Raw genomic sequence first — 27,127 nt, 5'->3', positions numbered from 1 at the left:
ACTGACTCAGTTATTAAGACCGCTCTGAAAGAACGTCTTAAAGCGTTACTTGTGAACATTTATTACAAGAGAACTCACTCGGCGGAACCACAAGATCCAGTGAAATACACCAATAACGACCCAGTCTTTTAAACACAGCAATGAACAACGTAATACAACAGGTCGTTCAAATTACAACTAATGACAGAGAAATGCAATTACTATAAAAGAATTGAACCGGTTAACATCTATATCTAACCACAAGGTCCCTCTTTCGTTTAAAGGCAAACTGTGCCTTAGTACAATTGTTCCGGTTGTATTTACCACCAAGAGCTGATTAATTAGCACATTAATGATCTGGTACAAACCAGAAAGGAAAGGCAATATGATAGCGGGAAAAATTTTTCAACGACAACTAGCGTCTTAGTACAACACTACTGCCTATATTTACGACCAAAGAGCCGACCGAGTACAACTCTGAGGGTCGGGTACAAACCAGAAAATAATAAGAAGGTGAGGTAGACAACGACACGAATCACCACGAGGATTACAGAATGCAACTCCCCTGTATCAGGAGGCAGTTCCCTGGATCCACGATGCGTCGCAGCGGTTACCGAGTGGTGCCGATGAAAGCCAGGTAGAAGAGGGCAGCCAGGCCACCAGCGGTCGTCCGACAAGAATGTTGACAACCAAACGACGGGATGTCGGCCTGCTGCGTGTAGTCGACGCTGACGCCGGTGAAGTCCTCCGGTATCTTCGCCCTGCACAGACCCTCCTTGCGCAGCTCGTGGCTTCGGCCGCTCGAACCTCGTGACCACCTCTTGTCGCGACGCTACCGCCAATCCACAGACTTAGTGCTTCTCTTTCGGGCCAGCGAACCCCGTATATACATCGGCAAGCAAAGACTTTCTGAGGACACAACCGACAGACATCAGCTCTTCCTCAAACATGCTGGCAATGGGGCCGCAAGAGGGATAGTCGATTCTGCACCTGAGCCAGTGGCGCTAGACACAACAGTCCACTAACTCAATGGCACCACGGCTCTGCTACTTAACCACGACATTATTGCACGATGCGGTGACGTTATAGTAGCCGGCCGGTGTGGCCAAGCGGTTCTAGGCGCTACAGTCTGGAACCGCGCGGCTCCTACGGTCGCAGGTTCGCATCCTGCCTCGGGCATGGATGTGTGTGATGTCCGTAGGTTAGTTAGGTTTAAGTAGTTCTTAGTTCTAGGGGACTGATGACCTCAGAAGTTAAGTCCTATAGTTCTCAGAGCCACTTTTGACGTTATAGAGAGGTAGTAAGGAAAACGGATCGCAGTGTTAATGCTTTCAATTCAGTTGTGCGAGTACTATCAATCCCGATTAGCCGCTGATTCAAGATAAGCAGACCGAATCGCCCTCATTTCCAGGTGCAATAATACTGCGGTCTACTAACAGTATAGTCTGTTGGTAAATTGAAGAGCGAGCAGATGCGACCCCACTCCGTTTACCCGACTTCATCACAAGCTACAACTACAGGCTTTTCCACACCGTTATACCGACCCTTCCGATGCGCGCTTGTTAAATGAGTGTCAACGAAGTGTTCAGACACGCCTGACAGTGTTCATTTTCCACAAGATTTGTTACTGACACACGGAATAGTAACTAGCATAACTAGAGCAAGAAACAAACATCAACAATATCTAAGTAACTCAGCGCAAGCTGCACTGCAGTCTACACGGAAAACCGATTATTAGTCATCCTGTTTGGCAGGTGCTAAAGGGAGATGAAAATCTAATAGTGATAGGGGGGGGGGGGGATTGGAATGCGGTTGTAGGGGCAGCAGTAGTAGAAGAAAGGGTTGTGGGAGAATATGGGCTTGGGAGAGGGAATGAGAGAGGAGGAAGACTCAGTCCTGCAATAAATTTCAGCTAGTAATAGCGAACAATACGTTCAAGAATCACGAGAGGAGGAGGTATACTTCGAGTAGACCGACAGATAGGGGAAGTTTCAGTTGCGTTTCATCCAGGCCACAGTTATTCAGAAATAAGATACTAGATTGTAATGCGTTCCCAAGGCCGAATGCGGACTCAAATCACAATTCAGTAGTGATGGAGAGTAGATTGAAGAGACTAGTCAGGAAGAATCAATGCGCATAGAAATGGGATACGGATATTAAGGAATGAAGAGATACGTTTTAAGTTCTCTGACGCTATAGATATTGCAGAAAGTAACAGCTCAGTAGGCAGTTCAGCTGAAGTGATTGCACTCTAAGAAGGGCAATCACAGAAGTTGTAAAGAAAAACGTAGAAACAAAGAAAGTGAAACTTCCTGGCAGATTAAAACTGTGTGCCCGACCGAGACTCGAACTCGGGACCTTTGCCTTTCGCGGGCAAGTGCTCTACCAACTGAGCTACCGATGCACGACTCACGCCCGGTACTCACAGCTTTACTTCTGCCAGTACCTCGTCTCCTACCTTCCAAACTTTACAGAAGCTCTCCTGCGAACCTTGCAGAACTAGCACTCCTGAAAGAAAGGATATTGCGGAGACATGGCTTAGCCACAGCCTGGGGGATGTTTCCGAGTTCGAGTCTCGGTCGGACACACAGTTTTAATCTGCCAGGAAGTTTCATATCAGCGCACATTCCGCTGCAGAGTGAAAATCTCATTCTGGAAACAAAGAAAGTACTTGCGATGAAACCATGGCCAACAGAAGGAATATTTCTGTTGATAGATGAAAGAAAGAAGTACAAACATGTGTAGGAAAATTCAGATATACAAGTCACTTGTTGTTGTTGTCTCCATGCTACTCTATCCTGTGAAGCTTCTTCATCTCCCAGTACCTACTGCAACTTACATCCTTATGAATCTGCATAGTGTATTCATCTCTTTGTCTCCCTCTATGATTTTTGTCCTCCACGCTGCCCTCCAGTATTAAAATGGTGATCCCTTGATGCCTCAGAACATGTCCTACCAACCGATCCCTTCTTCTAGTCAAGTTGTGCCACACGCTCCTCTTCTCCCCAGTCCTATTCCATACCTCTTCATTAGTTATGTGATCTACCCATCTAATCTTCAGCATTCTTCTGTAGCACCACATTTCAAAAGCTTCTACTCTATTCTTGTCTAAATTATTTACCGTCCATGTTTCACTTCCATACATGGCTACAATCCGTACAAATACTTTGAGAAAAGACTTCCTGACACTTAAATCTATACTCGATGTTAACAAATTTCTCTTCTTCAGAAACGCTTTCCTTTCCATTGCCAGTCTACATTTTATATCCTCTCTACTTCGACCATCATCAGTTATTTCGCCAAATAGCAAAACTCCAAGTCCTTTGCTGTCTGTGACAGAATTACAATGTCATCGGACAACCTCAAAATTTTTATTTCTTCTCCATGGGTTTTAATACCTACTCCGAATTTTTATTTTGTTTTCTTTACTGCTTGCTCAATATACAGATTGAATAACATCGGGGAGAGGCCACAACCGTGTCTCACTCCCTTCCCAACCGCTGCTTCCCTTTCATGCCCCTCGGTTCTTATAACTGCCATCTGGTTTCTGTAAAAATTGTAAATTGCATTTCGCTTCCTGTATTTTACCCCTGCCACCTTCAGAATTTGAAAGAGTATATTCCAGTCAACATTGTCAAAAGCTTTCTCTAAGTCTACAAATGCTAGAAACGTAGGTTTGCCTTTCCTTAACCTAGCTTCTAAGATAAGTCATAGGGTCAGTATTGCCTCACGTGTTCCAACATTTCTACGGAATCAAAACTGATCTTCCCCGAGGTCGGCCTCTACCAGTTTTTGCATTCGTCTGTAAAGAATGCGCGTTAGTATTTTCCAGCCGTGACTTATTAAACTGATAGAAGGTGTTGATAGATGTGAAAATTACCGAACTATCTTTGTGATAGTGATTATTATATTCTTCTTAAAGTCTGAGGGTATTTCGCCTGTCTCATACATCTTGCTCACCCGAAAGTAGAAATTTGTCAGGACTGGCTCTCCCAAGGCTGTCAGTAGTTCTAATGGAATGTTGTCTACTCCCGAGGCCTTGTTTCGATTCAGGTCTTTCAGTGCTCTGTCAAACTCTTCTATCGTATCTCCCATTTCATCTTCATCTACATCCTCTTCCATTTCCATAATATTGTCCTCAAGTATATTGCCCTTGTATAGACCCTCTATATACTCCTACCTTCCTGCTTTCCCTTCTTTGGCTAGAACTGGGTTTCCACATGAGCTCTTGATATTCATACAAGTGGTTCTCTTTTCTCCAAAGGTCTCTCTAATTTTCCTGAAGGCAGTATCTATCTTACCCCTAGTGAGACAAGCCTCTACATCCTTACATTTGTCCTCTAGCCATCCCTGCTTAGCCATTTTGCACTTCCTGTCGATCTCATTTTTGAGATGTTTGTATTCCTTTCTGCCTTCTTCATTTGCTGAATTTATGTTTTCTCCATTCATCAATTAAATTCAATATTTCTTCTGTTAGCCAAGGATTTCTATTATCCCTCGTCTTTTTGCCTACTTGATCCTCTACTGCCTTCACTATTTCATCCCTCAAAGCTATCCATTCTTCTTCTACTGTATTTCTTTCCCCATTCTTGTCAATTGTTCCCTTATGCCCTCCCTCAAAGTCGCTTAGGAACGAAATAAATATCAAGTGCAGGGAAGCTAGGGCGAAACGGCTGCATGAAAACTGTGTAGAAATCGGGAAAGAAGTGATTGTTTATGTTGTTGAGACAGCAACCAGCCACAAATTTGTTGCAAGTTCTTTTATTCAAAAGGTACCGTTACCGGCCTTGAATCATTGCGATTCATCGTCAGACGGCCTTCATGATTTCATAACGACATGCACAGCGTTTTTTACTGATTAGTTATCGTGAAATGTCGGTTTGTAGTACTTGTTTTCATAGTTTTCGTCCAGCAGACAACGTTTGTAGTTTTCGCCGCATTCACATTATTGCACATATAAACTTGCATAATTAAGCGCTTCAGATTTGTCACCGATTGCATTTTCACCATATTTCTGTCGTTAAACACGTAAATTTGTATCACTGAGAACTTCAGCTTTGTCACAGAACAGACTTCTAACATCCACCGCATGTTTTGATAGATACATAGTGTTTACCAACATATGAGTATGTACCTTTCGTTTATTATTACTTCCATTGTGCCGGCCGGCGTGGCCGAGCGGTTCTAGGCGCTACAGTCTGGAACGGCGCGACCGCTACGGTTGCAGGTTCGAATCCTGCCTCGGGCATGGATGTGTGTGATGTCCTTAGGTTAGTTAGGTTTAAGTAGTTCTAAGTTTTAGGGGACTGATGACTTCAGAAGTTAAGTCTCATAGTGCTCAGAGCCATTTGAAACAACTTCCATTGTACTTGCTGAGAACAATAATTGCTATTTTTAATACGGAATATACAGGGTGATCAAAAAGTCAGTATAAATTTGAAAACTTAATAAACCACGGAATAATGTAGATAGAGAGGTAAAAATTGACACACATGCGTGGAATGACATGGGGTTTTATTAGAACAAACGAAAAAAAACAAAGTTCACAAAATGTCCGACAGATGGCGCTGGACAGCAAAACTGCTAACGTGACGGGTGAGAGGTACACCGATATGTTAAAGAATCGCATAATCCCCAGCCTGGCTGATAAACACCTGCTGGGACGTACGATGTTTATACAGGATGGCGCTCCATCCCATATTGCTAGACACGTGAAAGATCTCTTGCTCGCGTCGTTTGGTGATGATCGTGTGCTCAGCCCACGCTTTCGTCATGCTTGGCCTCCCAGGTCCCAAGATCTCAGTCCGTGCGATTATTGGCTTTGGGGTTACCTCAAGTCGCAAGTGTGTCGTGATCGACCGACATCTCTAGGGATGCTGAAAGACAACATCCGACGCCAATGCCTCACCATAACTCCGGACATGCTGTGCAGTGCTGTTCACAACATTATTCCTCGACTACAGTTATTGTTGAGGAGTGATGGTGGACATACTGAGCATTTACTTTAAAGAACATCATCTTTGCTTTGTCTTACTTTGTTATGCTAATTATTGCTATTCTGATCAGATGAAGCGCCATCTGTCGGACATTTTTTGAACGTTTGTATTTTTTTAGTTCTAATGAAACCTCGTGTCATTGCAAGCATGTGTGTCAATTTGTACCTCTCTGTCTACATTATTCCGTGATTTATTCAGTTTTCAAATTTATACTGACTTTTTTATCACCCAGTATTTTGTAGTTTGTATGAAATACTGTAAAATGAACGAACTGTTATAAATTGTAAGGCAATGAGCAATAAGTCAAATGGAAATTTGATATAACTGCCTTTTCCCCTACCACGCACAGAGTCAGCAGTTTAGTGTGCATTGCCCTTGCCTCCGCTGTACTTCGCAGTGGCATCAAATCGGCGCCGCCAGTAGTAGTGAGTGTTCTGCGGGACGGCTGAGAGACAGCGCGTCGGAAGCCGGTAACGACCGCCTACAGAGCGAGACACAGTAGCGGCCGGCGAGCCGTCAGCGGTGGAAGGCCTGTCAATCGCGGGGCCTTTGTGCGGCCCGGCGCGGGCCCGCGGCGCTGCGAATCAGCGCATATCGACCACCATTGTGAGGGCTGGACGCCTCCTCCGTCTCGGGACAGACCCGTGCGCGGCGCGCGTTCCTGCCCGTACGTCGCCTCCCTGGGAATTTATGGGGTCAGGTCCATCGGGCGCGAGAAAATTCTCCTCTCTTCCACCTCGCCTCACCTCACCTCACTTCCCCTGGGGCGCCCGGAAATTTCTCGCCCTCTATCGTCGTCGACCTGGACTTCTCTGGAAGTTCGCAATCAGACACTGGTGCAGCAGTAGTCGACATTTATTCCGCAGAGCTCACTGGTAATCCATTTGGTTCTCGGTAGTGACCATTTAACACATGGCTGTAATTCTTTAATGGTCTGGACGACAGTTTCATAGTATTCAATTAAGAACGCTGGATAAACTATTAGTCACCCCCTCAGAACAGTGCTTTGGAGCTTTGTAGACGATGTATACCTGGTACCAGGGTACCAATTGAGTTTGCACCAATGACGTAAGTCGTAGCAGCGAACTGGTGAATACGTGGTGTTCCGTCGGGGTGAATCAGCCATTCGGACAGAATGCCAAAAAAGATGCTATCATGTGATTACGAAGGCTTTCCCGGCGTAATAATTGATAATATTTTTCTCGGGTGTGTAGCCTGATCATAACATCATCTTGACAATATTTCAGCGGTCCAACTTTCCGCCATCTTCAGATGAGAGTGCTGATACACGATCTCGCCGGAACTGACTTTTCAGCGCAAGCGGCGGCCCCCATATAGGCCGTAGAAGGCCCACAACACGTGCGCGAGAAGGTGCCGTAACTGCCCTCTAGCGCAAGTAAATATACCGCGCAGCCAGTGGTGGAAAAAGGCGAAATCGAGATATCTCTATTAAAAATTATTCCGACGATCGAATCAGAGACCGTTGTTTTTTAATGTCTGATAACACCGGATTCCAAGTCTTACTTAAAAGGTAACCCTTGTCTCCATTAATATCAGATAAACGAATCTCTATGGATTCTTTTAAAACACAGTTCCAATAGCGAGATGTAGGAGCAACCATTTGTGTCTCGTCATACAGTATTCTGTGTCCCTCGGTGAGACAGTGCCCCGCCACTGCAGATTTCTCAGACTGAAGCAACCGTGTGTGCCGCTAGTGCTCAACGCATCAGTCCTGAATGGTCCGGATTGTCTGATCATTATAAGCCTTCCCACAATAACAAGGGATCTTGTACACACCGGGCTTCCTCAAACCCAAGTCATCCGTAACAGAGCCAAGAAGCGCTCTAATCTTGGCTGCTGAACGAAAAATACTTCTGATATGATAACTTTTTAGAATTCTTCCTATCTTCGAGGAAATGCTCCCTGCAAAGGTAGAAAAGCCACGTATTTGCAGGTATCTTCTGGTGGTACAGGCGGAGGTCCAAACAGGAAAGCACGACGGATCTGTTTATCTGTATAGCCATTCTGCTTGAACACAACCTTGAGATGGTCCAATTCTTGTGTCAACCTTCCTCCGTCTGAAATGGCTTAAGCTCTTCTCGCCTACGTCCGCAGGACACCCGTACGCTGGAACGATGGATGACAGCTAGAAGCATGCTGGTAACGGAGTGTGTGCGTAGTGGCATAGTGTTTATCGAAAGCCTACGCACACGGACCGTTACCTGCATGCTTCTGCGCTAGAGGGCAGTTACGGCATTTTCTCGCGCACGCGTTGTGGGCCTTCTACGGCCTATATAGGGGCCGCCGCTTGCGCTGAGAAGTCAGTTCCGGTGAGATCGTGTACCAGCACTCTCACCTGAAGATGGCGGATAGCTGGACCGCTGAAATATTGTGTCAAGATGACATTATGATCCGGCTGCACACCTGAGAAGAATATTATCAGATGCTATCATCTTTGGACGTGTATTTTGTACAAGTACGTCGCCACCACTTAAGACGTGAACACTAATAGGTTCCATCAAGAGTGATCAACGCCTTCGCAAACCATGAGTCTACCACAGCCCCTTCCACTGCGACAAGACAATTTTGTAAGTCATTGGTCTTCTGACTGAAATCGTGTGGCCCGCTATGAATTCCGCTCCTGTGGCAACCTTTTCATCTCAGGGGAGCGCTTGCAACCTACGTCCTCAGTTATTTGCTCGATGCACCTCTGTCTTCCTCCCTTCCTCCTGTGGAAGTTATTCGCTGATGTCTTAGTGCCTGTCTTATCAGCCTGCCCCTTCTTCTTGTCAGTGTTATCCATATGTTCTTTTCTTCGCTGGACCTGCGGAGAACCTCCTCGTTCCTTATCAGTTCACCTAATTTTCAAAGTTCTTCTGTAGCACTATATCTTAAACGCTTCGATTGGCTTCTGGTTTGACTTTCGCAGGGTCCATGACTCACTACCATACAAACCAGTGCGCCAAATGAACATTCTCAGAATTTCCTTCCTCACACTGGGGTCTGTGTTTAATGTTTGGCTAGGAATACTCTCTTTTCCTCTGCGTCTATTTTTTTTGCATTCTCAGTGCTTCGTCAGTCATGTGTTATTTTGCTTGCAAGGTAGCAGAATCCCTTAATTTCATCTACGTCCTGATAAACAATTTTGATATTCTTATTTCTGCTGCTTCTCATTACTTTTGTACTTCTTGGGTTTACTCGCAGTCGATACTCTGTAATCATTTGACCGCTCATTCCATTCAACAGATCCTTTAATTCTTCTTCACCTTCGCTGAGCATAGCAATGTCATAAGCAAATCTTATACGGCTCATGCGCGCCTTCTTTCACTCCATTTAACCCGTGACTACTCGGGTAGCAGGGGCTGTGTGGCGTGGACTGAGCAGTTTCTTAGGTTAGAGGGGAGACACAAAAATGGCTTCAGTCTCTAAGGATGGAGACTGGACACAGGAACTACTTAGACCCAGAAACCATCGGTATAACATTTGTAAATTACAGTAGCTGTCTTGGCAAAATACCAGAGGTCAAAGCGCTATACAAAGCACTGATGTTCAAATTGTTATGGGAACAGAAAGATAGATCAAGCCGGATATAATCTCAGCCTAGATTTTTGCAAAGGACCTAATGGTGTTCAGAAAGGATAGGCTAAATAAATAGGAGATCGAGTGTTTATTGCCATTGGAAGTAGTTTGTCTTGTAGCGGAATTGAGGTAGATAGTTCCTTTGAGTTAGTATGGATAGAGGTCATTCTTGGCAACCAAAATAAAATAATAATTGGTTCCTTTTATCGACTTCACAACTCAGATGATACAATTGCTGAAACGTTCAAAGAAAATTTGAGTTTAATTTCAAACACATTTAAAATTCATTTTTTATTCATGTTTTAAGAAAAACAACCTTCATGTCAGAATAAGTGAAGTTAAAATACGTGTATATCCGGATAGACATTAAGTATGTAATGAAAAGTACGTCACTAAAATTATGTACTAGATCAGTTTTGTAGGTGTGGCACGTGCCTTAAGCTCTGACTACCGTTAATTGAATTGTCATTCCGTGTGCTTCATTTCTGTAGTTATTAAATTGGGATATTTGAATATTATAGAGGGGCATCTTTGAGTCAAGTGTAAATATTTTCTCTTGGTTTTCTTTTATCTAAATAAACCGTTAAAAGTGTGTTCAGTCTAGAATCATTCCACCACTTTCCACATACAATACCATACTCACTACCGCATCAACCGTGAAGTATGATAGAACACTAAACAACAGTCTGTATGGTTGCCTCCATGGCAGGAAAAGGGGGCGGAGTATGGTGTGATGTGGTGGGTGTGTGGCTCTCAGTTTGTTTTCCCAAATTTGTCGAGGTGCACAAAATTGCACAAAGGGTGTATTTCACTTCCTAGGATCGCCATTAGCAACATTACACGCCAAGTATATGCAGTAGCACTGTTCGTGATAATTACGATTGCGCAGAATTTACTTGTGCTGTATCAAATTGACATTGTGCGTTACAAGCATATTGTAAGCTCGAAAGCAAAGTCTTGCGTCTTACCGTTTTACTTACGCTGCACAACTCATATTCGACAAAGAATTATCTTTATTTTTTCTAAACTTTCCAGGAACTGTTGAAGATTTAGATTAGAAATATGTTTTTCTCTCGCATTTATCAGGTAGGCTACACAGATTTTTTTTAGAGGTGAAGTTCGCCACTTACTGAACGGAAAGTACGTCATGCTGACTGAAGTAGGCAGCCTTAGTATCGTGGTAAAGCTGTGATACTGTACAAAACTGTAACAGACGACCTCCTTAAATATTGACAACGGCTGGCGTCACGGTAGGCTGTGCTTGCTCCAGATAAACAAGGCAGCTCAGCCCCCAGTCCGGGAAGTAACGACTTAACCAATGACAGTATTTAGGTGGCTGGTTATGTCCCTCATAGTGAGATGAGAAGGTCAGCGCACAGCGTATCGTAGATGTAGGAATTGTGACAGGCAGAAGGAAGGAAGGAAGATGAACACCCAGTCCTCAGTGAGGCCATTAGAGACGGAGCATAAGCTCGAATTACTAAAGGATGTGGAAAGAAATCTGCCATACCGTATTCAAAGGAACCATCCTGGAATTTTCCTGGAGCTATTTAGGGAAACCGCGGAACCCAAATCAAAATGGCCAGACGGGGATTCGAACCGTTGTCCTCGCGGATGCGAGGCGAGTGTGCTAACTACTGTGTCACATCGCTCGGTAAGAGCGGCAGCATCAACTCAGTTGGATAACAGTGAGGAAGGAAATTAGACGTCGTGTGGAAGGACTCATTCCAGCATCCATTTGAGAGGATATACAGGAAACACGGGAAAACTAATTGCAACTCACGTTCAGAAAAAAGCAGATCGCCTTGAAAGACTAGAGATAGCACCTTCATATTCACAGGAAATGTACATTAGTGTGTTGTGCAGAAATGATTAGCATTTGAGCCGAGTTGAAGGTCAACGTCGATATCGCGGCGCAACACCACCTACCCGTAAAATATGCCTGCGCCTCTCTCTCTGTCGCCATGGATCAGTGTGATGGGAGCAGACGTCCACTTCTTCGCTACCTTTGACGAATCTGCAGAAACATACTCGACGGCACGGGTGTATGGAACGACGTCACTACGGACAGGAATGGCTTCAGATAACGTTTTCGGACGAATCGAGGTTCTGTTTCTTTGAAGAGGTTGGCCGCATTTCGGTTTGCCGCAGACAGGATGAGCGGCATCACTTTTCTCATGGTAACCTCCCCCTTGGCAGTCCCCTCCCGGATATCCGAATGGGGGACTATTCCGGAATCTTTTGCCAATGGAGAGATCAGGACATGTCCTGTGGATACACGTTACGGGTGTTTAATGCAGTGGTTTCCATTGCCTTCTGCATCCTCATGTCGTTGATCATTGCTGATTCTTCCGCCTTTTAGAGGCAATTTCCCACCCCTAGGACAAGAGAGTGCCGTGAACCTCTATCCGCTCCTCCGCCCTCTTTGACAAGGCCGTTGGCAGAATGAGGCTGACTTCCTATGCCGGAAGTCTTCGGCCGCCAATGCTGATTATTTATCAAAATTTAGGCAGTGGCGGGGATCGAACCCGGGACCGAGGACGTTTTGATTATGAATCAAAGACGCTACCCCTAGACCACGGGTCGATATCCTCTGTCAATCCTGCCTGGTAAGGATCCCCTACCACGAACAGTATTCCAACAGAGGACGGACAAGTGCAATGTCGGCTGTCTCTTTAGTGGGTTTGTAGCAGCATCTAAGTGTTCTGCAAACAAACCGCAGTCTTTGTTTCACCTTCCCCACAATATTATCAATGTGTTCTTTCCAATTTAAGTTGCTCGTAATTGTGATCCCTAGGGATTCAGTCGAATTGACAGCCCTTAGATTTCTGCGATTTATCGTATACCCTTCTTTTAGTACCCATGTGGATGACCTCGCACTTTTCTTTGTTTAGTGCCAATTGCCACTTATCGCACCATACAGAAATTCTCTCTAGATCATTTTGTAATTGGAATTGATCGTCTGATGATTTTACTAGACGGTAAATTACAGCGTCATCTGCAAACAATCTAAGGGGGCTCCTCAGATTATCACCTAGATCAGTTATGTAAATCAGGAACAGCAGAGGGCCTATGACACTACCTACGGAACACCAGATATCACTTCTGTTCTAATCGATGATTCCCCGTCTATCACTACGAACTGTGACCTCTCTGAGAGGAAATCACGAATCCAGTCACACATCTGAGACGATACTCCATATGCACGCAATTTGATTAACAGTCGCTTGTAAGGATCGGTATCAAAAACCTTCCGGAAATCTAGCAGTATGGCATCGATCTGACATCCCTTGTCGACAGCACTCATTACTTCATGGGAATAAAGAGCTTGCACAAGAACGATATTTTCTGAATCCAAGTTGGTTATGTATGAATAAGTCATTTTCTTCAAGGTGATCAGTAACGTTCGAGTACAATATATGCTCCACAATCCTACTGCAAATTGAGTTCGATGATATGAGTCTGTAATTCAATTTCTTGAATATTGGTGTGACCTGTGCTACTTTCCAGTCTTTAGGAACAGACCTTTCGTCAAGTGAGCGGTTGTATATGATTGCTAAGAAAGGCGCTATTGTGTCTGCATACTCTGAAAGGAACCTGATTGGTATACCATCTGGACCGGAAGACTTGCCTTTCTTAAGTGATTTGAGTTATGTCGCAATACCCAAGATATCTACTTTTATGTCACTCATGCTAACAGCTGTTCTGGTTTCGAATTCTGGAATATTTACTTCATCTTCTTTCGTGAAGGACAGTCGGTAACATTTCCATCGCTATCGCGCAATGACGGTATTGACTGTTTTCTGCCACTGGTGTATTTTACATGCGACCAGAATCTCTTTGGGTTTTCTACCATATTTTGAGACAATGTTTCATGTGGAAACTATTAAAGGCATCTCGCATTGACGTCCGCACTAAATTTCGAGCTTCCGTGAAACTTATCCAGGTTTTTTTTTATGGGACTTAACTTCTAAGGTCATCAGTCCCCTAGAACTCATAACTACTTAAACCCAACTAACCTAAGGACATCACACACGTCCATGCCCGAGGCAGGATTCGAACTTAGCCAGTCTTGGGGATTTTGCGTTCTTCTGAATTTGGCATGCTTTTATCGATGCTTCTGCAACAGTGTTGTGACGTTTTATGTGCACCATGGTGGATCGGTCCCTTCTCTTATTAACTTATGTGGTATGAATCTATCTATTGCTGTCAAATGCTCAAATGTGTGTGAAATCTTATGGGATTTAACTACTTAACTGCTAAGGTCATCAGTCCCTAAGCTTACACAGTACTTAACCTAAATTATCCTAAGGACAAACACAAGCACCCATGCCCAATGGAGGACTCGAACCTCCGCCGGGACCAGCCGCACAGTCATTGACTGCAGCGGCAGAGACCGCTCGGCTAATCCCGCGCGGCTATTGCTGTCGATACTGTATCTTTGAATTTGAGCCGTATCTGGTCTACCTTACATAATTAGCTTGGAAGAAATGGAGACTCTCTCTTAGGAAGGCATCAAGCGAATTTTTATCTGCTATTTTAAATATATATATTTTGCGTTTATTTGTAGTGGTTTTGAATGATATGGTTTTGAGCCTGGCTGCAATAACCTTGTGTTCACTAACCCTTGTATCCGTCATGACGCTCTCTATTAGATCAGGATTATTTGTGGCTAAGAGGTGAAGTGTGTTTTCGCGAGCATTTACAATTCGTGTTGGCTCATGAACTAATTGTTCAAAATAATTCTCAGAGTAAGCACTTATTACAATTTCTATTCACATACAGAGCTATGTAAACATGCAGAATACGGCACTGCGGTCGACAACGCCTATATAAGACAAGTGTCTGGCGCCGTTGTTAGATCGGATAGCGTTGCTACAAATGCAGGTTATCAAGATTTAAGTGAGTTTGGACGTGGTATTATAGTCGGACCGAGCGACGGGACACAGCATCTTCGAGGTAGCGATGAAGTGGGGATTTTTCCCTTACGACCGTTTCACGAGTGTACCGGGAATATCAGGAATCCGATAAAACATCAAATCTCCGACATCGCTGCGGCCGGAAAAAGATCCTGCAAGAACGGTACCAACGACGACTGAAGAGAATCGTTCAATGTGATAGAAGGTCAACCCTTCCGCAAATTGCTGCAGATTTCAATGCTGGCCCATCAACATGTGTCAGTGTGCGAGCCCCTTTCAACGAAAAATCATCGATATGGGCTTCCGGAGCCGAAAGTCCACTCGTGTACCCTTGATGACTGCGCGACACAAGGCTTTACGCTTCGGCTGGGCCCATGAACACTGACATTAGACTGTTGATGACTGGAAAAATGTTGCCTGGTCGGACGAGTCTCGTTCCCAATTGTATCGAGCGGATGGACGAGTACTGGTGTAGAAGTATGAAGACAACCTCATGAATTCAACGACCCTGCATGTCAGCAGGGGACTGTTGAAACTCGTGGAGGCGTGTGTGTGCAGTCCGCTGATACGTTTAGATTGGACTCTGATAATGACGCATACGTAAGCATCCTGTCTGATCACAGCATCCATTCATGTCCATTGTGCATTCCGACAGACTTTTTCAATTCCTGCACGACAATGCGGCACCTCACACGTCCAGAATTGCTACAGATTGGCTCCAGGAACAATCTTCTGAGTTTAAACACTTTAAACACCCGAGACATGAACTTTATTTCTGTTCAGAAGAGATCTCCACCCTCTCGTAGTCTTACGAATTTATGGACAGCCCTGCAGGATTCATGGTGTAAGTTCCCTCCAGCGCTACTTCAAACATTAGTCAAGTCCATGCCACGTCGTGTTGCGGCGCTTCTGCATGCTCGCGGGGGCCATACACGATATTAGGCATTGGGATCAGTTTCTTTGGCTCTTCAGTGTGTAACGAATACTAGATATAATCTTCGTTAACATATTCTACTTCACATTATGGAAAGCAACTTCTAGACCTACGAATTCAATAAATCATGTTTTTTTATAATAATAGATGAAAAGCACCAGTTTGCTGTTCATTCTTTCCGCGCGCTATACGAGATTGGAATAATAGAGAAATGTGAAGCTGGTTCGATGAATCCTCTGCTAGGCACTTAAATGTAATTTGCAGAGTATCGATGTAGATGGCACTAGAGGGAGCTGCAGACGGCAAAAATTATAGAGGAAGGCAGAGATTGGAATACATCCAGCAAATAATTGAGGAAGTAAGTTGCAAGTGCTACTCTGAGATGAAGAGGTTGGCACAGGAGAGGTATTCGTGGCGGGCCGCATCAAACCAGTCAAAAGAATGATGCCTTAAAAAAAAAAAAAAATAGAGTTTCACACAAAATTCTTACATAAAATGGTGATTAACTCGAAGAACCATGTAACTCAAACACTTCTTGAGGCACTGGGTTGTAGAGCCACTATGCCTTGTCACGGTGGCGGGTGGTGCACTATTCCTTATAGAAACGCTGAACAACCAGCGCTGATAGAGCAATAAATTGGGCAATCTCATGGACGGTGTCTCATAGGTAGTCTACTTTCAAACACAAAGGTTCCTTCTTCCGCTCTGTCAAATCAAGACGTCTGCCCAAGTTACTGCCCTAATACCATGTAGCAGAGTTGTCCATACAGATCAGCGTTGGGGCTAGTCGGGGGGGGGGGGGGGGGGGGGGGGGGAGTGGAGGGCGAGATCACACTTCCACCTGGTACCAGTTCTACGCCGCAGCGCTCCAAAGCGACCAATGACTAGTATTTAGTCTGGTGAGCTTGCGTATCCACTACCAGCGCCTCTTACGTCTGTGCAGCGGTTTGAGGCCACCGTTTCTCGTAATACCTCACGACGTTCCCACACAGTCCTTCGCCCTGCTGTGGGAGGCGAATGGCAGCTAATCTTTTGCGGTAAGAGCTACGCTTACTTCTTTTCTGTTAGGGCCCCCGCAGATGCAAGATCTGTAATAATACGGTGTAGATAATCCGTTACTTAACGGCGCGAAAGAATAATGGCCCTGATTCAGATACGGCGCAGCCAACGCAACATCGGTACGGGCCCCTGCGCTGTCTGTCGTAAGCGGCGGGGGCTGCAGACTCCGGCTGCCAATAAATCATGCTGACAGGAGCTGAACCAGCTCCGCGCCGAGCGTGAAATCGCAGCACCAACGATGCGGACACGATTAGTCTGCAGGGGGGACACGGAAGAATGTTCACTATGGTTCTTGTTCTTTCTCCGACAGTTTACCTCGTTACCTGGGATGATTATGCAATACAATAACGAGCTTGAATGAGTATTATACTAAAATAGTATTCAAATGAATCCGTTCTCTTACACAGACATTTGTATCTTCACTTGACATATTGTGATAGCTACAAAGCGAGTGCTGAAAGTCAACTGAAAGAGTGAGTGAGCGAAATCCTTGCGCCGCATGAGGAGATTTACGTAACATGCGGCAAAATTGATCTGCGGGACCCGTGACATTTGTTGCCAATCGTCCGAGGTGGATTCTTCTTCTTCTTCTTCTTCCGTTACAGGCGATATAAGCCACTAAGTCAGTTTTACGATTTCTCCAACTCTCCTATTTTTCCCCTTCCTCCATTCTGCTGTCCATTTCCTTTCTCTGTCTTATTGTTAGTAAATATTAATTTCGTTTCCGTACGTTGTTCAGTTTCTCGCGTGTTCATACCAGTTTCTTCTATCTCTACATGTAGTTTCAGGCCAGTTGTGTTTTTGTTTTAATTTTTCTAACATCCTGCACAACTTTGTCAGTCTACCAGGACTCGTTCTGTGATCTGCCTATAAAACATTATTATTTTCCTAATATCGTCTGTAATTTTTTGTACATGATTGTAAACGTCTGTGTTACTTCTAAATTTATATGTTACTAGTGTTTTTCTGTTTCCTAATACCTTTCTCCCTATTGTTTTCCTGATTACTTCATTTTCTTTTGTTGATCCTAAAAATTAGTGTTTGTTACGTGTATGCGTATTTTGAACAAAATACTGTCTCGAAATGGTTTTGCATTTCAAGACTATTTTTTATGGTGAAACGCAAAGACTATATTTTTGTGCCTGATTTTGACGGTACTCGCTTTCTGTTTGTCCATTACTTCTGTTATTTCTAATATCTGTAGTCCTGTTTTTCCTGTTACTTAATATTTCTATTTATCTTCCCGCTGTCTCTACACTGGCAGTAAGAATTGCTAAATCGTCTGAAAATACTGTGGTAGTTTATTTTATTTTATTTATTCATTTACTTTATTTTGCTTGTATTTGGTGTACATACCATGTAGGTAGCACTTCATTATGTAAGTGGAAGCCTACATCCGATGATAAGAAATAATTCTACAGGTTCGACTTACTCATAACACAAGTGAATACGTAAAGGAGCCCAGTGCTCACCGGATGGAAGAATTATCTATTACATAGAACACACCTCGGTGGGCCAGCGCTATGGCCATAGAGTTACGGAGACCAAGTGGTACAGAGGAGGCCACGGCGCATCACACCACTTCTTCGTTGCGTATAAACTAATGTTTACCTACATGCATTCGACGATGAAGGAGACACTAGAACCTGCTTTGAATGTTGGAAAATTGCGTGAAAGTGCAACTTAAGAACGCTACTCAGTAGAAATCAAAAACCTTCTTCAGGCTCTCGAAGTCCTGAAAGCGAGAGAGAACGTAGAGGGAAAGTGGAAAGAAATAAAGTCCATGATACTAAGTGTAACAGACAATGCACTGAGAAGAAAGGAAAGAGCAAAGAACATAAAAAGGTTCAACGAGACACGCCAGAATCCTAAAGAAAAGAGAAGGAAGATAAGGGACTGGACAGAGAGAATGAGCAGAAAAGGGAACATTTTTTCAACGCGAGACGAAGCGAAACCTAAGAACAGGGGAGAGAATATATCTAACCAGTTTGTTAGAAAAGATCAAGCAGAGACCTACAACAAGAAGTAAAGCCAATTTTTCCAAGGCTTCAAAAATCGGAATGGTGTATTTCAGAGCCTAGTCTTTTTCATTAGAGGTAAGAACGGTCACTTGATAGACGACAAAGGAAAGGATTGTATCAAGATGGAAAGGACACTTCTCAGAACTCTTGAATTGCCCATTCCCAGATGAGATGTTACCTGAAGACACCACTGATGAAAGGAAAGATGAAGGAAGTGGGAATCGACTGAAGAAGACGAAGATTGCAATCAAAAGACACAAATAACAAAGCCCTAGGTGAGCACAGAATAACAGGAGAAGTAGCCAAAGGGGGAAGGTGAGAGCTTGCACGTAAGAGATGTATAAACTGTTCCAGTTGATATGGAAGAATGAGACATTGCCATAAGAATGTAAATTGCCCATATTAAACCTGATATACAAGAAGAGAAGCAAAGAGAAATGTGGTAATTAAAGAGTTACCAGCTTGCGAAATGTAACCTGCAAAATACTATCTATCATTAGCCTCAGGAATTTTCAACCATTCATAGAGGATAATATACAGGGATACCAAGCTGCTTTCGACAATAGATAACGTTTTCACTCTTGGTCAACTGTTTGATAAACAATGTCAATATGGTAACGATATCTACAGTACGTTCGTCGATTTGTCAGATGCATACGACAGCATCCATAGGCTCGGAGTCCCTGAGAAGCTAGTGAGAATGGTGCAAACTTCTGCAGATGGGTCCATGGCAGCAGTGCGTTTCAGAGGGGTCACATCACAAATGTTCGAGACTGAGACTGACCTCAGAGAAGTGGAGTTCATGCAATTAGGAATAAGACAAGAACACAAAGACTTCTTGAAACAAACGGCATGCGGTTCAATGGAGTCCACTAGTTCAGATGCTAGAGATCTTGGTGCACCAGTGATATCAGCATAGGAATGGGAAGCAAAGAAAGAACAGCAGTGAGAATGAAACTCATGTATTCCCTCAAGGGGACGCTGCGCTCAAAGTAATATTAACAGACAGATAACCTGTAGCACTGTGATATACCTTGCAATCAAGTACGGTTCAAAAACCTAGAGCATGATTAACGAGAAAAGGAAAAACTATAAATATTTGAAAGAAGATTAACGAGGAAGATGCCTTTTCTGCACCTTTCACCCTACTTCAGGTGTGCTTCAGAGCTCTGTCCTTTCACCTCTCCTTTACATCCTGTACGCATTCAGAAATCGCCACTCCCAACGTCAGCAACATGCTGACGTCATCGCCTACCTAGCACGTCACAACGTTCAACTCTCCTATGACTTCCTCCAAAGCGAACTGAATCTCCTAGTCGAGTGGTGTAATATGTGGGAACTTCAAACCGATAGAAAAGTAAGGGCATCCACTTTGGTAGCACCACTCCGCGTTTCCGTCGTCCAGAGTTCCATCTACCTATTTACAACCAACCCATTCCGCTGACTGATGTAGTAAAGTATCTAGGACTAACTCTCGATAGAAAACTGACATTGAATGCCATACAACACAAAGTCCAAAAAGGACTAAAACCACTAACAGGCCACACCTTGGGTCAACATCCTTCTGCCATTATCCTCACCCATAAAACCCTCATCCGCCCCATCCTAACCAACGCCAACCTTGCCTGGATATCTGCCTCGGCTAAATTCAACGAGTCCCTTGAAATCTTGGAAAGACATTCATTCCATCTCGCCTTTCGCATCCACCTACCTTCCCTAACTCGCATCCTGTACCAATTCACCCACTTCACACACCTTCTCTTCCTAGAGTATCTTCGGATCCGATACATTAATCACAAAACCCAGTTCAGCACCCAATTTCCCACCCAATAATGACCAATCTAGGTACCCTACTGCGCCACTACATCGATATTCCACCTTCCACGCACCTCCATGCCTTATCCATCTTCTCCCGCCGGAATTTTAGCCACCTCCTAGCCCCCACCAATAAAATAACATACCTCTCTTTCTTACCCTAGTCACAAAGCTCCACCTCACACTTACCACCCATTTTCTCGTATCCACTTCACCCAAAAAAATGGTTCAAATGGCTCTGAGCATTATGGGACTTACCATCTGAGGTCATCAGTCCCATAGAACTTAGAACTACTTAAACTAACTAACCTAAGGACATCACAAACATCCATGCGAGAGGCAGGATTCGAGCCTGCGACCGTAGCTGTCACGCGGTTCCAGTCTGAAGCGCCTAGAACCGCTCGGCGACACCGGCCGGCACTTCACCCACGCTGCTGACTTCTAGGCGCTATCTGCGGATCTGCAGGGCCCCATAGACATACTCACAACGCACCTTCATCACGACAATCTTTTCATGCGTCACGTGCGTCACCATTACATGATGGCATCTCTCACATTCATCAGTGACTACATTTTAACTGTAATATAAAATTGTCAAGTGAGTTTTAAAAACCATCAATATTTTCCGTCTATATGTATTTATTGTCGTTGTTTTCATCTGAAAATCGTCAGTATCGTCCATGTATGTATGTTTTCAAGGTAATCTCTTATTATCTCCCTTTATACATTTTAATCATCTTTAAATACAGTTTATGAAACCTATGGCTGAAGAGCGGTTTTTTTCCGCTCCCAGCCTGCCACCGTAGTGATCAGTTGAAACAACAACAAAGAAAAAAAAATACAGAAGGCTCAGAGTGGTGCAAAAGTGTGAAGCAAGCACTTAACATGTCGTGAGAACGCACTCGTGCTTCTTACAGTCAAAACAGCGAGTTTGAAGGGGTAAAATTGTGGCGTTACGAGACGTGGGATAGTCCTTTCGGAAAATTGTGACAGAAGTTGAACGTTCTGCGTCAGTTGAGCAACGACGCTGGCATCAGTGGTCACGCGAACGTTCTCTCATCCATGGACGAGGTTCTGTACATCCACGGAGCACAGACGCAATCCAGGGTCCTCGTATTGTAAGCAGTGGTAGATCGCACAGCTACCATAGCGCAAATAAGAGGGCTTGTGAGCCCAGACGCGTCAACGCGAGTTGTTGTGAACCTGGTATTAGCAGTGGGATCATGGGCATGCACGCTTCCAGCCCGCCTTCCTCTCACGCCACAGAATCCCTGTGCACGGCTCGACTGTTGCCGCCATAGGGTCACTTGACAATGGAATGGCACGCTATGGTCTTCAGATGTGAAAGCAGACTCCGCACGCGCGCAAGTGATAGTCGTTTGCGTGTACAATGTAGACCTCGTGGGCGCCGTCTCGTGCATTCGTCCAAGACATGCTGGCTCCATATCAAGCCTTACGGTCTGTGGTGAGTTAAGCTACAATTTTCATTCATCTTCTGTTAATCTGGAGACGACGCTGAGCAGCGCTCAGTACGTGCGAAATGTTGTTAGATCCTTCTTTTGTCGATCTTGCAACAGGACGTTGACGCGTTGTTCCGACAGGATAACTCTCTCCCACACGCTGCCCGTGAAACTCAAGATGTCTGCCTGGCCTGGCAGGAAGGTAGCGTGTTGTTCCTACAGGATAATGCTCTCCTACTTGCTGCCCGTGAAACTCAACGTGTTCGGAAAGAATTGCTGGAACTTCCCTGGCCAGCACGATCTCCGGATTTGTCTCCAGTCGAGCACGTGAGAGATATGACGAGATGAGAAGTGACTCATACGACTCGCCAACCAGCAACTCCTTCAGAACTACGTGATAAGTTGAGCAGCCGTAGCGTATCGTATACCAGGATAGTATTCGTGCTCGACTGGAACCAAGTCTGGGTATCGTGTTGGCCAGGGAAGATCCTGCACTTCTTGCTGAACACGTTGAGTTTCACGGGCAGCATGTAGGAGAGCATTATCCTGTAGGAACAACACGCTGCCTTCCCGCTGCGAGACCGAAAAAAGAAAAGGTCCAACAACGTTCTGCATCATTCGAGCGCTGGTTAGTGTCCCCTTCAGAATTGACTGGATGCCAGTCAGTGCCTGCATTGCCACTCGTGTAGGCTACATCATGTGTCTACATCTACATCTACATTTATACTCCGCAAGCCACCCAACGGTGTGTGGCGGAGGGCACTATACGTGCCACTGTCATTACCTCCCTTTCCTGTTCCAGTCGCGTATGGTTCGCGGGAAGAACGACTGTCTGAAAGCCTCCGTGCGCGCTCTAATCTCTCAAATTTTACATTCGTGATCTCCTCGGGAGGAATAAGTAGGGTAAGTGTACTACCGGTCACCTCTTGTGCTATTGATCTGTAAGTCTTATAATTTCATGTACTCCGTATGCGTATCAGAAATAAATAATTAATACATAACTTATAACTATCCAAGGAAATGTGACTCGGATGGCGTATTATAGCTTTTTAGATAATAGGCTGTAATTATGAGGAATAAATAATAACAACAATAATAATAATAAATAACTCCATATGCGTTGTTACAACAATAAATATTGAGTGCATTGAAAACCTCTAACAGGGTATACTATTTTTTTCCTACAGTGTAGTTAATAGCTCTAATTTCTGTTATTTTCTTGTTCAGGTAATTCCGCGAGACGTTGTGGGAAGCGGGTAATATGTTTCCTTGAAACTTCCTGGCAGATTAAAACTGTATGCCGGACCGACACTCGAACTCGAGACCTTTACCTTTCGTGGGCAAGCGCTCTACCGACTGAGCTACGCAAGCACGACTCACGCCCTGTCCTCACAGCTTTAATTCTGCCAGTACCTCATCTCCTACCTTCCAAACGTGACAGAAGCTCTCCTGCGAACCTTGCAAGACTAGCACTTATGGAAGAAAGGAGTTAGAGTCTCGGTTCGGCACACAGTTTTAATCTGCCAGAAAGTTTCATATCAGCGCACACTCCGCTGAAAAGTGAAAATTCATTCTGGGAATATGTTTCCCCACTCTCCTAGGAATATTCTCTCGGAATTTCGTTTGTAAATTTCTCCAGAATGTGCAGCGCCTTTCTTGCAGCGTCTGCCACTGGAGTTTGTTGAGTATCTCCATGATGCTCCCGCGCCGAACCAAACTATCCAGAGACGAAACGTGACGCTGTTCGTTGGACATTTTCTACTTCTTCTATTAATTCAACCTGATAAGGGTCCCAGGCTGATGAGCAGGACGCAGTAACAGCTTGCCTCGTTGATGAGCTAGATTTCCTTAAAATTCTGCCAATGAATCTCATCATGGCATCTGCTTTTCCTACAGTTAGCCACAACCTTCTAGCGTTGCTACTCTATTTTGATCACTTTTTAATTTGATTTAACGTACTAATTTATCTCTGGCTGCACTGAATGTGTTGCACTATTAATATGGGAAGATTGGAAGTTGCTTGTTAAACAGCCACTTTAAATTTTCAGTTGTACTGATACTTCATTTCGTGAACTAATAATTGCTGAAGCTATGCAAAGATAGTATTGTACATAGTGAATCGACTGCAAACAGTTTGGTTAGGTTGTTTAGCGTTTTACACTTACGGGGAAATCGTCTGTTTGGTTCTGGTTCTGTATGAGCAAATCGCATCGCTCCCGCAGTGCGAGGAACACAAAGCTACTAGTTTGCAAGGTCGGTCTTACGCAGGTCGCCGTAGAGGTGAGACGTACTGTGTTAAACAGAGCCAGTCACTGTGTTTGCTATTTCGAGATGAAGTTCATTTTATTGGCGTTAATATTAGGCATTGCCGATCTGTAAGTTCATTTAATTGCACATTCGTGAGGCACTTAGGCTTCATGGTGAAATTTTCACTGATATACGTAGCAAAGTTACGATAAACGCCGCGAAATATTGTATGTTCCACGTGTAGTTGCAAATTGCAGCCATTATGATTGGTGGGTACAGAATCGGAATCCAGTGATTTCGTCCACAGAATGGCCGGTTAAATCAGTCAATTGTCCACTCAGTTAAAAAGAAGTCCATAGGCCCTGGCGGGTACATCGTTAACGACCGACCAACATGTCATCCACTTCCCGAGACATCGTTAGATATAGTATTGAGGGGCGTGGGGGTCAATGCACTGTTCTCCCGGACGTTATCAGTTTTCGTGACCTGAAACCGCTACTACATGGTCCAGTAGTTTATGCGTATTAAATATTTTGTTCGTGTACAGAACTGGACTCATACCAAGCTTGCATACTATGTTTCTTTGTATTGTTCTGAGGTGATGTGTTTTCTGTTCACTTGTTTTTGAATTAAATATATGAGGTGGCTCTAAAATTTTCTTTCTCGTTTTATCTTCTCTAGTTTTAGTTGATAACATAAGCATTATCCCGCAGTCATTACATGACATGTTGCAAGATTTTAGATATTACCTATTCCGTTCATGGCATGAATTTCACAGCAAATAAGGCAGGTCTTGACACTGATGCTGCTCAGAGAGACACTGCACGACTGCAGAAGTTCAATGTTTCACATTCGACGGTTATAATTACGTTATCGGGCCGACGTCCTATGGCACCGTGACCAACTATATGCTGGGTCACTGCAACACATTCATTATTGCCAGCAACTTAGGAATAATTTTTCGGATTTACTAATGTTCAACTCGTAGCTTCATAATAGGGCACAGTTTCTTCAAATCGGGGTATGGGGTGTGATCAAAAAGTAACGGGAACTTTTTTAATTTCGCAGGCCTTTTACATCCGATTTTCAGTTTACTTTTGAGGAAGATGGATCAAAGAATTCGCATTACATTTTCCTTGAGAAATGCAATGGAGCGCAGCGCCGCATTTGCAGTGTTGACTGTATCGTTTGGCGGACCTACTATAAGTGAAGAGTATACGAGGGATAGAAACGTTTCAAAGAGAGTTGACGTTGAAGACGACGACTGCTCTGGACACTCTAGCGCATCAAGTATTGACAGCGATATGGGAGCAGTAAAGAAAATGAGTCTCGAAAATCACCGAATCACAATCAGTGAGGTTGCTGACGACGTCAGCATAACCTTTGGCTCATGTGAAGCAATTTTTTCCGACGTTTCAGGCATGAGACGTGTAGCAGCGAAGTTTGTGGTCGGATCGCGCTGATGCCTTTCTTCTTTTTCGGCATTTTGTCACCATCGAGTGACGTCCTATTGCTCCCTCACTTACTACCTGAATTAGTTCCTCACTTGCCTCCGTCAGTGGCAGCAGCAGGGTTTATCGATACTAGTATTGCTGTACCTACTTTGGTGTGGCCGCTATGTTTCCGTATCGTGATGTGTGTGGGGCAGTTGGTCGGTTGCGACGGAGCAGCGAGGAATTCTCCGCAGCGCGAGGTCAGGCGACGTGCGCGCGCGGCCGGAGCTGTGTAGCCCTAGCTGCAAGAGCTGCAAAGTTCGTTGCCTACCAAACCTGCATACCGAACCTGTTATGAAACCTTAACTGCTGTGACATCTCGTCGTTGATTACTGGTTATTGCTTCCTGAGCTGTTGCCGCAAGCAGCAACATGATGGTGAGCTGGAGTTGGCAAAATTTTGCAGTCGTCTTCCTGTACGGTGTTTAACTTTTGAAATGATTATAATTTATTATTGAAGTGCACCAGCGGTATCTTCTGCCTTGTGGCCGTTAACGTTCCAGTTACCTGCCCTGGTCGTTAGTGTAGTTTTCCTTCAGTGTGTTTTCCTCGCCATGTTGATGCTGTCCGGCATGTTATGCAGTTTGACAGCTTAATGTTGTTTTCTCTTTTTCTTTGAGTGGTTATTGTGCCTTGACTGCATTTAGACGCCAGTTGTTAAGACATAGTCCTGCTGCGATCCTCGTCCTTACTAATATTTTCGGTGTTTGTCCCATTGGTCGTGTGGAAGGGAATTGATTGGGTTGCTGGTTGGTTCTTCAGCCGTCGCTAGGTCGTGCTGCCACCCGATTATTTAGTGTTACGTTTGGCTGCCTGTCTCATCTAAACAGTTGTTAGAGTTTCCTCCCCAGACTGACTCTTGGAACACTTCTAAGCGCCACTGTTCTGTTTTTTGTGATTGTGATTTTCTTTTGTCGCAAGTAATGTGCCAGGCCTTCAGCTGCGTATTAACTTGGTCTGTTCTATTGAACGGTATATGGCCTTCAGCCGAACCTTATAAAATGGTTCAAATGGCTCTGAGCACTATGGGACTTAACATCTATGGTCGTCAGTCCCCTAGAACTTAGAACTACTTAAACCTAACTAACCTAAGGACATCACACAACACCCGAACCTTATATGAAGTATTTTAAGATTAGGCCTTCAGCTGTGTTTTATTTAAAATTCTTGTTTGCTCCGTATTTAGGCCTTCAGCCGTGTTTGTTTTAAAATTTGTGGCTTTCAGCTATAATGCGTAAATCCCTGTCTGTAAGGTTTCTCTTTAATTATCTTGAATTCTTAAAATGGTCTTCAGCCATACTGTGTAAATGCTTATCTTAAGGTTTGTCTTTAATTATTTTGAATAATTGTTTGGGCCTTCAGTCGTTATTTCAAGTTTTCTTAAAATGGTTTTCTGTTCTATTGTGTAAATGCTTGTCTTTAAAGGATACTTTTTAATATGTTGAAATAGTATTGGGCTTTCAGCTGAGGAATTCATTCAAGTTTTCCTTAATATGGCTTTTAGCCGAAATCGGAAAATGCTTGCCTTTTAAAGAATTTCCTTTGTTGATCAGAAATATTATTCGGGATTTAGCCGAGAAGATATTTTAATTTTACTTAAGTAAAGCCTTCAGCCATTTGTCTTAC

The sequence above is a fragment of the Schistocerca serialis genome, chromosome 2 (genome assembly GCF_023864345.2).
Source record: "Schistocerca serialis cubense isolate TAMUIC-IGC-003099 chromosome 2, iqSchSeri2.2, whole genome shotgun sequence".
NCBI lineage: Eukaryota > Metazoa > Arthropoda > Insecta > Orthoptera > Acrididae > Schistocerca > Schistocerca serialis.
The sequence above is the reverse complement of the archived record's forward strand: the minus strand, read 5'-3'. Positions refer to the sequence as shown.